We start from the raw sequence: 12,403 nt of genomic DNA, 5'->3' as shown, positions 1-12,403 counted from the left end.
CCCCAAACAAATATTAATAACTTTTGTTGTGGACACAGGGGCCCAAATCAGTGCATTGAAAATCACACACGCCCAAAAGTGTGGGCTTGTTCCCAGCAAAAAACCATGTTGTGTTTTAAATGCCCTAGGAACTACAGAGTCTATGAGTATGGCTCTAGTAAAACTCACACTGCCCGGAGAAGACAACCCAATAGCTGTCCAAATGGTCATCGGAAACATTCCTGACAGTTTGTTAGGGATGGATATACTTGCTGGGAGACAATGGGAAGACTCAGAAGGCTTTCTCTGGTCTTTCGGAGCTCCCAGCCTTAACATCAGGCTGCTACAAACAGCTCCTTCCCTACCGTTCAGCAAAATCCCTTCTGTGAAACAATATCCTTTACCCTCTGGTGCTAAAGATGGCATCAAGCCAGTCATTCAGGAATTGAAAGATCAAGGAGTAATTGTTAACACTCACAGCCCTTTTAACTCACCAATCTGGCCAGTTAAAAAACCCAATGGAAAGTGGAGACTGACAGTTGATTACAGACGGCTTAATGCCAACACAGACCCTCTTACAGCAGCGGTCCCAAATACAGCTGAATTAATAATATCAATTCAGGAGAAAGCTCACTCTATTACGGCAACAATAGATGTTAAAGACATGTTTTTCATGATACCCATACAACAAGAAGATATGGACCGTTTTGCCTTTACATGGGAGGGACAGCAATATACCTTCACACATCTACCCCAAGGGTAGAGACACTCCCCCACTTTAGCCCACCATGCTTTAGCCCAAGAATTAGAAGAACTATCTAAACCTGACACTGTAGCTGTTTACCAATCCATAGATGATATTTTAGTGGGAGGGGAAGAAAAAGAAGTAGTGGAGGATGTTCAACAGAAAATAATTTCCCACTTAGAAAGCCTTGGTTTGCAGATCCCCTCAGAAAAATACAAAAACCTTCTCAAGAAGTGAAATTTTGAGGCATCTGGTGGAAAGGAGGTATGACATGCATCCCACCAGACACCCTAACTTCTTTAGATCAAATCAAGATGCCTGAACCTAGAAAAGAACTCCAAGAAGCTCTAGGACTATTGGTATTTTGGAGAAAACACATTCCAGATTTTTCAATTATTGCCAGACCTCTTGATGATTTGTTGAGAAAGGGAGTAAAATGGGACTGGAGCCCTTCTCAGGAAGAAGCATTACAATTGTTGATTTTTGAAGCCACAGCTCATCAGGCCCTAGGCCCTATCCACCCAGCAGATCCTTTTCAGGTAGAATGGGGATTTGCTACCTCAGGATTGTCAGTACGTATATGGCAAAGGGGTCCTGAAGGCCCAATCAGACCCGTTAGCTTCTACTCCCGTGGCTTGAAAGATGCTGAAAAAAGATTTACAACTTGGGAGAAAGGCTTATTTGTTGTTACCCAAGCTCTCATAGAAGTAGAAAAGATCACAAGAAAACAACCAATTGTGTTGAGAGGTCCCTTTAGAGTCATTAAAATAGTGATCACAGGGACTCCACCTCCTGAAGGGGTAGCACAACGAGCCTCAGTAAGGAAATGGTATGCACAAATAGAGCATTCTAATAACATCTTTTCAATTACTGAAGGCGCTGTGAAAAATTTACCAATACAAGACACAGAGAATCTGAACAGCAGCCAAGACAAACCTGCCTCAGTTCTTAAAATAGCCCCTCCCTTCTCCCCTGAGCAAACAGCACATTCATGGTTTACTGAGGCCTCAGCTAAGCGTGAAGGAAAAGTGTGGAAATACAGAGCTGTAGCTTTGCACACTTCTTCTGGAGAGCGGATCATTACAGAAGGGGAAGGCAGTGCCCAAACTGGGGAACTTAGAGCTGTTTGGAGTGTTTTCCAGAGGGAGGCACAAAACACCTCTCTTGTCTGTATTTACACTGACTCCTATGCTGTATATAAGGGCTGCACTGAATGGCTGCCTTTCTGGCAACAGAATGATTGGGAAGTTAACAGAATTCCAGTGTGGCAGAAAGAAAAGTGGCAAGAAATTTTACAAATTGCAAGTCAAGGGAATTTTGCTGTAGGGTGGGTAGCCTCTCACCAGACAGATGATAATCCAGCAGGAGAATGGAATACAGAGCTGATGAATTAGCAAAATTAAGTCCTCTGAAAAAGGATGAAATCACTGAAGATTGGGAGCACTTATTAGAATGGCTGCATGTAAAACGACAACACACAGGTACAAAAGATTTATACCAGGAAGCTCATGCCCGGGCTTGGCCCGTTACCAGAGAAATGTGTAACACCTGCATTTCAGCCTGTGAGCAGTGTCGCAAACGGCTAGAAAGACATCCTTTAGAGGATGACCCACTACACTTGAGGACAGGTAAAGGCTTATGGGATGCATGGCAGGTAGATTACATGGGTCCCTTTAAGCAATCAGGAGGTAAACATTTTGTGTTAGTGGGGGTTGAGATTACATCTGGATCAGTTCAAGCCGAGGCATTTAAAAGGGCTACAGGGGAAAACACTGTTAAAGCATTGCAGATATGGTTCGGGACTTTCCCAAAACCACAGGAAATTCAATCTGATAATGGGTCACACTTTACTGCTAAAGTAGTACAGGAATGGGCAAAAGGTGAAGGGATAAAATGGACTTTTCACACTCCCTATTACCCTCAAGCTAACGGAATTGTAGAAAGGACTAACGGTCTTTTAAAACGACTTCTGAAACCACAAGAGGGAGGCTGGGATGGCCGGTTGCATAAAGCTGTGCAAAGCGAAAATGAAAGATGGGGGGTAAATGGGTGCCCAAAAATTACTGCTTTTTGCCCAAATCCTCTGAGCTTAATCTCCTCACAAAGAGGACCAAATGATCCCGAAAATCCAGTTCATGACCCGGGACACCCTGTTTTGGTAGACCTCCCTACGGTGGGATAAGTACCACTTATGTTGAAAACTTCTCTGAATAAAGTTGCGTGGATAGTATCTGATGCCTTAGGAAAAGAACATCGGATAAATACCCGCTGGATAATTCCATCGTTTTAATGTTCTGCCCTTAGGTGGCAGATTTTTCTGTGTTTTCCTATTGCAGGAGAACTCCGAGGGGACACTTCAAGTGACATGAAAACAAAATAACCATGTTAACATTATTAATACTTCTCTGTATCCTGCCACACTCCCATGGCCAGGAGCCAGCTGAGTGGCCGTGGTCTGAAGCCACTGTTAGATATACCAGTACTCAAGAATCACATCCCAGAAGTCGTCACCTGAACCTGGCAACCTCAGGGTATCATGGTGGTCCACGTGAGTGGGGATGGGATAAGAATGAACGGGTTACAACTCTAAATGGTACAGTTGGTTTGGGGATATTTTTGTGGGCGGATGTTGGGATCGGGATTGTGTGGGGCTGGGTGGGTGGGATGTGGTTTGATAGTAAATCAAACTTGGAGAGTTCTTGATCACATGGACTGGGATCACATGGACTGGGATTTCACAGGCTGGACCATCTGGATCAGAACCATAGAGACTGGGATCATCTGGACCGGGGTGGCCGCCTCGGAACGATGCGAACCGAGGCGGTCCCGCCCGGCCCAGGGCAACCTCCCCGTCCCTCCCAGTCCCGCCCGGCGGCGCGGCCAAAACTCCCCGCAGCGAACGCGGCGGCCCCGGAGCGATCCCGGAGCCGATCCCGGAGCGATTCCGGGTCCGATCCCGGTCCCTGTTTCGGCCTCGGTCTCAGTCTCGGTCCCGGAGCGCTCCCGGTGCTGATTCCGGTCGCGGTGCCGATCTCGATCCCGGAGCGGTGCCAGTCTCGGTGCCAGTGCCGGTTCCACTTTCAGTCCTGGTCTCAGTCTCGGTGTCGGAGCGGTGCCGGTGCCGTTTTTGGTCCCGGAGTGCTCCCAGTGCCAATCCCAGTCTTGGTCCCAGAGCGGTGCCAGTCTCGGTGCTGGTTCTGGTGCCGGTCTCGGTCTCGATCCCGGAGCGCTCCCGGTCTGGGTTCTGGCCACAGTCCTGGAGCAGTCCTGGTGCCGGTGCCGGTTCCGAAGCGCTCCCGGCGCCGGTCCCAGTGTCGGTGTCGGTCTCAGTCTTGGTTCCGGTACCAGTTCTGGTGCCGGTTTCGGTGTCGGTCCCACAGTGCCGGTCCCGGAGCGGTGCCGGTCTCGGTTCCGGTTTCGGTCTCGGTCTTGGTGCTGGTGCCGTTTCTGGTGCTGGTCTCGGTCTCGGTGCCGGAGATTTTAGGGTCTTTTGGGTGATTTTAAGCCAAACCGGGCCCTTTTAGGACCGCGCGTTCCCTTGACCCCGCCCATTCCCCCTCAGAATTCCCGCCATTTTCTGGACCCCGCCCCTTTCCCCTCCCAATTCCCGCCCTGTCTCTGACCCCGCCTCGTTCCATTCGTTCCCCGCCCTTTCATTGACCACGCCCCTTTTCCCTTGGGCCCCGCCTATCTGCTGGCGCGTTCCTTCAGCGCATGCGCAGACGACCCAGAAGTGGCTCTCCCGGGCGCCGCCATCTTTGTTCCCGGTCCCCCGAGCCGGCTCCGGCGTGTCCGAGACCTGCGGTGGGGGAATGGGGGTCTATAGGGGATCTATAGGGGATCCATAGGGGATCTATAGGGGTCTGAGAGGACCTGGAAGTCTCCTTAGAGGATTTGGTGGGGGATCTGCAGGAGATTTGGGGCGGTCTGTAGGGGCTTTGGGGCGGTCTGGGGATCCCTAAAGGGGGCTGGGCGGGTCTCGGGGCTCTATCGGGGTCTGGGGCTCTGTAGAGGGTCCAGCGGGGTCCGTAAAGGGGCTCCGGGCGTCCCTAAATGGGGTCTGGGTGTCTGTGGGGGATTTGGGGGGTCTCTGTGGCGTTTTGGGGGGTTGGGGGGTCTGTAGGGGATCTCTAGGGGTCAGCGGGAGCCAGTAGCGGGTCCGGAGAGGTCTGGGGGTGTCTGTGGGTCCCTGTGGGGGATTTGGGGGGTCTGGGGGGGTCTGGAGGTCCCCAGGGGGGTCTGAGGGGATATGTAGGGGCTCGATAGAGGGTCCGGGGGCGCCTGGGGGACCCTATAGGGGATCTGGGGTTCTCTGCATGGGATGTGAGGGGGTCTGGGGGAGTCTTGGCATCTCCATAGTGGAGTTTTGGGGCCCATAAAGGAAATTTTTGTGAATTTTTGGCTCTGTACAGCTAATTCTTGGAAATTTGGGGTCCAAATTGGGTAATTTTGGGTGCTCTATTGGGATTTTTTTTTTTGAATTTTGGGGCCTCTGTTAGGAATTTTGGGGAATTTTGGGTCCAAACGTAGGAACTTGTGGAATTTCCTGTCCAAGCGTGGGAATTTTGGGTAATTTTGGGTCCTAACTTGGGAATTTGGGGAATTCTTTTTCCTAGATATCCTCTTCAAGTTCTCGGTGAGTGGCAGCACGGCACGGGCAAGTCCTGCCTGCTGCACAACTTCATTGAGAGCAAGTGTAGGAATTTCTGTGAATTTTCAAGGATTTTGGCAGTTCTAGGGGGTCGTGGGATTTTTGGGAATTTCGGAGGGATTTTTTTTCATTTTGGGGGACGTCTTGTGTATTTTGAGGGGATTTTTGAGGTATTTTTAGGACTTTTGGGGTGGTGTTTTTGCATTTTTAGAGTGTTTTCTGTTGCAGTTTGCGGGCTTTGGGGAATAATATATTGGGAATTTTGAGAAATCTGAGGAGTTGGGGGATTTTTAGATAATTTTGGAGAATTTTTGGGGAGTTTGGGGGGTTTTTTAAATATTTCTGGAGATTTTTAGGATTTGGTTTTTTTTGGTTTTTTTCTTTTATTTTCTGGGTGATTTTTGTTGGTGTTTAGGGAAATTTTTGGACATGTTTTTGGAATTTGGGAAATTCTGGGTAGTCTGGGAAATTTTGGGAATATTACTGGAATTTTTGGAGGCATTTTCTGGTTTTTTTTCTTTTTTCAGCTATTTTGAGGCTTTTTTCAGTTTGTTTTTTTCTATAGTTTTCCTTTTGTATGCAATTTTGGGGGGATTTTTTTTTTTTAATTTTTTGGGAATTCTGTGTCTCCGGGCGCTCCCCCATCCTGCGGCATTTTGGGCAATTTTCTGTCACTCTTGGGTCATTTTTGGTCACGCTTTGGGTCATTTTCAGCCATATTTTGTAATTTCAGTGGCATTTCTAGTCAGTTTTGGGTCATTTGGGGGCCATTTTGTGGCCATTTTCTGTCACTTTTCGGGCATTTTTGGTCTCTTCAGGGGCGTTTTTGGTGCGGTTCGAGCCATTTTTTGCCGGTCTCAGTCCCGGTCTCCGGGCGGTGCCGGTCCCGGTGCCGGTCCCAGTGCCGGTCTTGGTCCCGGAGCGCTCCCAGCGCCAATCTCGTTCTCAGTCCCCGTCCCTGGGCGGTGCCAGTCTCGGGGCTGGTTCCGCTGCCGCTCTCGGTCCCAGTCCCGGAGATTTTAGGCGGGTTTGGGTAATTTTAGGCCAAACTGGGCAGGTTTAGGGTGAATTTTCGGCCCCTTTGGATGATTTTAGGCCAAATCTGGTGGGTTTTAGGGTGGGCTTTAGGTACATTTCATTGATTTTAAGCCAAACCAGGTCTTTTCAGGGTTGATTTTACGCCCTTTTTAGGAGTTTTAAGGGGATTTTTTGCCATTTTGTGTGGATTTAAACCAGTCTGAGCAATTTTAGACGATATTGGTTGGTTTTAGACCCCTTTAGATGATTTTATCCCCAACGGGCTGATTTTAGACCGAACCCTGTGGCTATAGGGTGGCTTTTAGTGCCCTTTGGGTGATTTTAGGCCACTTTGTGGGGATTGCAGGCCTCTTAGGGTGATTTGAGGCCAAACCTGATCCGTGTTAGGGTGGATTTTAGGCCCTTTTGGAGAAATTTAGGCGCTTTTTGGTGATTTTAAGCGAACCCGGGCAGTTTTAGGACCGCGCGTCGCCTTCGCCCCGACTCTTTCCCCTCACGATTCCCGCCCTGTCCCTGACCACGCCCCTTTCCCCGCCCAGTTCCCGCCCTTTCCTTGGCCCCGCCCTCCCAGGCCGGGCCCGGGCCCGGGGGAGGAGGAGGAGGGAGGGAGGAAGAGGCGCAGCGGCAGCAGGAGCGGGAGGAGAAGACGAGCGGAGGGAGCGGCGACTCCAGCGCTCCCTGAACTGGCGGCACCGCTGGGATCATCGCCCCCATTCCGCAGGGGGCCGGGGAGGGGGAGCTCGCCCCAAATATCCCGGGGGGTCCCTGGGTTTGGGGTTTGTTGGGGGGATGTTTGGAACTCACGGGGCTCCAAAGCCGAGCAGCAGATGCCCCTCGGGGGGATCATCGGGGGCTCCCCGGGAGGTGTTTTTGGGGTGTCCCGGTGCCGGCAGTGGCTGCTCCCAGTGTGAGCCCGGTCAGTCCCAGTATGAGCCCAGTCTGTGAAAAACAAGGTTCACTTTCTATGTAAATTTTCAGAAACAGGTTTAATAGAAAATGAGTCAGTTAGGAGATAAAAAAAAAAGCTAAGTACGTTTGGCCGGTTGACTTGGCATTTAGCCAAGTCCACGCTCTGCTGTATCAGAGTCATTCTTTAAATACCATTTCCATTGTATCAACCTGTTGAATGTTCATATTTTTCCATAAACTAGTTTCCATATTCCGGGAACTGTTTTGCATGGTCCCTCCTTGGGTCCGCCGTTTTAGGGCATGCGTGTTTCTTGGCTGTGTCTTCATTATCGCCTCCAGCTTGGGCCTTGGTCCATACTTTCTTCAGATGGTAGATGCTGATAGTTGGTATCTCAATAGCAGAGTCTCCTTTACATGTTCTCTAGATGTTATCCCAACCAAACAGACAGTTTAAGCATACTATATCATCTAGTACCTCTATGCCTAATTTTCTTTACTAATAGCAGAACTAAAAAAACTTATATCATTACACAATATTCTTAACCATATAGAACACATCTTGCAAAAAGCCAAGTTTATAATATGCATTTATAACACCGGTCAGTCCCAGTATGTTGGGTTAACCGGAGCCGCAGGAGAAGAGCCTCATGCTGTCATGGTCAGCAAATCTCGTTTATTTCAGGTAGCATACACACATTTATATCTTCTATAATCAGTTCATACATATTGCAAAAGTTAAGCTCAGGATTGGTGCTCAGACTAAAAGTCAGCTACGCCTCTTTCTACATTTCTTTGTGGTTACATAGTTTGAGTAAGTTTTTGTTTTACCGTGCTTCTCCCTCATATCTTTCAGCTACAAGGTCTTGTTATCGTATTCCAGCTGTGCTCAAGGACATACGAAGCTTACTGCCTTGCTGGTTTTCATGAGAGTGCCTGTGTGCTCAGCAAAGCTCTCTCATGTCTGCGTGACCTTTTGCAGCTAGCCAGTTATCAATCACACTCTCCACACTTCCCCCGTTTTCTTTTACTGCTATCATTGTCATCTTAAAATTATCAAACATTGACAATACCATACGCTGCAAACATTGCAACACACAAGGCAAAACTAAAAGCAAAACAACAATTACAAGCAAAATCACAAACACTACTTGTATCAAATGTTTTAACCAGCCTGTAATGTGCGCTGAAGTTGCATGAAAAGTTCACTCAGTCGGGGGTTGTTAACTTCTTTGAGACTTGCGTCTTCAATTCTGGAGACAACTCCCACTACATAAAGTGAGTCAGAAACTACATTAACAGGTTCTTGGAAGGTTTGAAAAGCCCATATAACTGCCAATAGTTCTAACGTCTGGAGATTGTCCTGTGGGCTTGCTGGAATCACATGATGATGCCACTGGCCTGCCTTGTTCCAAGTAGCTGCTGCTCGGCGGGAGCGCTTTCCTGCATCAGTAAAAACTGTAATTGCGTGTGGAATAGGTTGGTCTTCTCTCAAAGGTTTAGTAATTAATTGCCATTCTCCTAGCCAGTGCAATAATTTCGGTTTAAGAGGGCCTGTTGTAACAAAACTCGGTGCTTGTAGTAATGCCTCTGCCAATTCTGCGGAGTTGAGCAGAAACCAGTCCAGAGACGCTTTTTCTATAGGTAGATGTATCACACTAGGTTCCTTGCCACTTAGCTCTATTGTGCGTAATCGGCCTTTCATAATTAGCAAGGCAAGTTTTTCAATTTTTTGTGTAATTGTTTTTCTTTGCTGTAAGGGAGGGCTAATCCATTCCAGGACCCCCAAGTCCTCCATATTTCCTGGTCTCTCCCCCGTTTTCTTTTTCTGCGTAATGGCTCCTAGAAGGTGATCTTTGTTATTCCAAATAGTCAGTGAAACAGAAAGGGATGGATCGTATCTGGTGACAAAGCCATTGGCAACACACCACAAAATACTTTGAAGTGCACCGATTTGGTCTGCAGAAAGTATTACCGGAGCACAGGGGTCCGTGCCTTTTAAGAGGGGGCGCAACGCTTCTAGAAGGGTGTTAGGAATGCCAACTACAGGCTTGAGCCATTGGAGGTCTCCCAATAGTTTTTGTGCTTCATGCAAAGTGGACGGTGGAGCCTGGATGGTAAGTTTTTGCGGGCGTATTTGTCTCTGTGTAATTGTCCATCCCAAATACTTCCATGGTGCATGGGTTTGAATTTTTTCATCAGAAACCATAAGGCCATAATTTCTCAACATGGCAATGATGGATTGTACCTGTATGACTGTAAAAGGCGAGCTTTGGGCAAACAAAATATCATCCATGTAATGGTAAATAATTGTTTCAGGCATCGCTTGTCTAACAGGTTGCAGGGCCGTGTCAACATATAGCTGACACAAGGTCGGCGAGTTGCGCATTTCTTGTGGCAAAACTGTCCATTCAAAGCGCTTATCAGGTTCACCCCTATTAAGGGAAGGCAAGGTAAATGCAAACCTCTTAGTATCCTTTGGATGTAGGGGTATCGTAAAAAAGCAATCCTTCAAATCTATAACAAGAATAGGCCAATCCTGTGGTAGCATAGCTGGATTAGGGAGCCCTGGTTGTAGAGCTCCCATGGGCTCCATCTGCTGATTGACTGCTCGCAAGTCCTGTAGCAGACGATAACTTCCTGATTTTTTCTTTATAACAAAAATAGGCGTATTCCATGGGCTAGTTGATGGGTGAAGGTGTTTAAGCTGTAGTTGTTCTGCAACTAGGCAGTGTGCCTGCTCAAGATTTTCCCTTTTTAACGGCCATGGCTTAACTACCACGGGGTCATCAGAGGTCCAGGTCAATGGTAGAGGGAATGTCCAAGCAATGGCTATCACAATAAAGGGCGATCGGTAAGTACGTATCCCAATTGTGTCAGAACATCCCTTCCCAGGATGCAATCGACCTCCGATGGCAGGGGTGTCAGCGAAAATACTGCTTTAGCTTGTTTACCGTCGATCTCTACAGCAAGAATGGGGGATCGTTGTGCAAGCTTAATGCCACCAATGCCAGAAACTGTGGTATTAGCCGGTAAAAGCGGCCACGTCTTTGGGTATTTGGCCGTATCAATAATACATGTATCCGCCCCTGTGTCCAACAATGCCTTATGCAAAATGATCGTTTGTCCTTGGTAACATAAACAGCAAGTCCTTTTGGGTCTTGTAGATAAGTCTATGACAGGAAGAGTGATACCTCCTGAGGAGCCAAGGCGTTTTGTTCCGCGCGGCTCATCAGATCGTGGCGGTATGTTCATAGTTAATTGCGGTAGAGGTATGAACTGGGCGATCCGTTGGCCTTTTGGAATGTTCACCGGCGGGAAAGGTGTATGAGCTATAACAAAAATCTCTCCTTCAGCATCAACGTCGATAACTCCAGGTTCTACCAGTAGGCCCAAAACAGACCCAGACGATCGACCTAAAATGAGTCCTCCTGTGGGTTGTCCATTAATGAGAATAGGTCCAAAAATTCCGGTAGAAATCACATGTGGACTGCTGTTACATAGGGTAACTTTTACTGCTGCTGCTAGGTCCAATCCGAGGCTGCCGGAGGTTGCTGGCAAGAGTTGCCCATCGATGGTGTGGCTGGAACTATTTGTGTCCCGGCGCGGCCCAGTTTCGCGCTGGTCTTGGAGTTTCCCGATCCTGATCGGCAAGCGATGCTGTTGTGGGTATTGGATCGGCACTTGTCGCACCATACGCCCGTGGCGCCACATTCGCGGCGGATGTGTCCCGGCTTTCCGCAGCGGAAACACTTCATCCTCCCACCGGTATTGGGGCTTTGACGCGCTGTCGCTGCTTGGAGGGGTGCGAGGGCAGCTAAAACCTGAGTCTGAGCTGATACTGCTTGTTCTCTAAAAGCCTGAGCCTGCTGTTGTAACCCCTCACCTATCTTTTGCAGCGCTTCTACCACAAATACCTGAGTGCTGGAAGGCATGGCTGCAGCTTTATCTAACAAATCTTGAACATTCCAATTCCCAGGGGCTGAAGCTATGAGGGAACGAGTGTTAGCATTCCCATTCTGCAAGATGCATTGTTTAACTAGGGCATCTTGCATGTGCTCAGCAATGCCTGCTTTACTTAAAGCATCAATGATCTTGTCCACAAAGGGGCCAAGAGGCTCCTCCCTCCCCTGTTTTATCCCCATATAAAGAGGAACACCTCCTGGAGCTCTAATTTTCTCCATAGCTCTTTTAGCTACCGCCATGGCCTCTCTCAATTTATCAGGACCTAAGGTAGCTTGAGCCTCTACTCTATGAAGCGGTCCTTGACCCATAAGCTCGTCAATGGTAATGCCGAGTAAGGGGTCTCCTTGGGGACGAGGGAGTGCGGCACTTGCAGCCGCCTCTTCCCTCCATCGGGCTTCAAACAGTAACCTTTGATGTGGGGTATAAATTAAACGAGAAAGACCTCTAACATCTGCGGGCAACAGGAGATTCGTATTAAAAAGAAATTCTAACATTTGTTTAGCGGGTTCGCTTGTGACCCCATAGCTCGCTACGGTAGATCGTAGTTGTGACAAAAGTTTCCAGTCTAAATTAGTAACCTCCGCCCGTTGCCCTCCCTGCGGGTTGTTGTGAAAGATAACTGGGAGGGCGAGGGGGGACGACATCTGCTCCTGAGCTGCCGCGGCCAGATCCGTATCTCCCTCCCGCCAGCCCTGATTTGCCAGTGCCGCCCATACCTCCCGTCTTTCTCGTGCCATAGCCTCCGCGAGGTCCGATAAGGCTCCGGGGAACGGCTCCGTGGCAACAGGACAGGGAGGGGCATTCCTAGCCTCTGCATTCATGGGGGTAGGGGGTGAAGGCATTAGTGGAGCAGAGGGCTGTGGCGAGGGCTGAACGGTGGGTGTACTGGCCGGCTCTACAGAGTCAGATGGCGGGAGGTCAACGGTTGCAAAGACCGGAGGGTTTGGAGCGGAAGGGTCATCCCCATAAGCCCTATTCCTAGTGTGCATTTCACGAGCATTATCGACAGCTTTCTTCTCCGCCTGACACATAAGCAATTCATTATGCACAGTTCTCCACAACTTGCTCATCTTTTTCGCTGGCTTATCATCATCTAGCACTAATTCCCAAAGCTTATC

General features: G+C 48.7%; 1 pseudogene; it reads right to left on the bottom strand.

Annotated features, from left to right (window-relative positions):
* The window catches only part of LOC136304138 (class I histocompatibility antigen, F10 alpha chain-like), a 127,965-nt pseudogene extending 116,888 nt beyond the window's left edge, over window positions 1-11,077 (bottom strand).
* Window positions 11,078-12,403: the final 1,326 nt, after the last annotated feature.

Source organism: Chamaea fasciata, unplaced genomic scaffold, assembly GCF_029207755.1.
Source record: "Chamaea fasciata isolate MVZ Bird 193981 ecotype frontalis unplaced genomic scaffold, bChaFas1.0.hap1 SCAF_52, whole genome shotgun sequence".
Taxonomy (NCBI): domain Eukaryota; kingdom Metazoa; phylum Chordata; class Aves; order Passeriformes; family Sylviidae; genus Chamaea; species Chamaea fasciata.
This window is presented reverse-complemented; position numbering and strand designations above follow the sequence as displayed.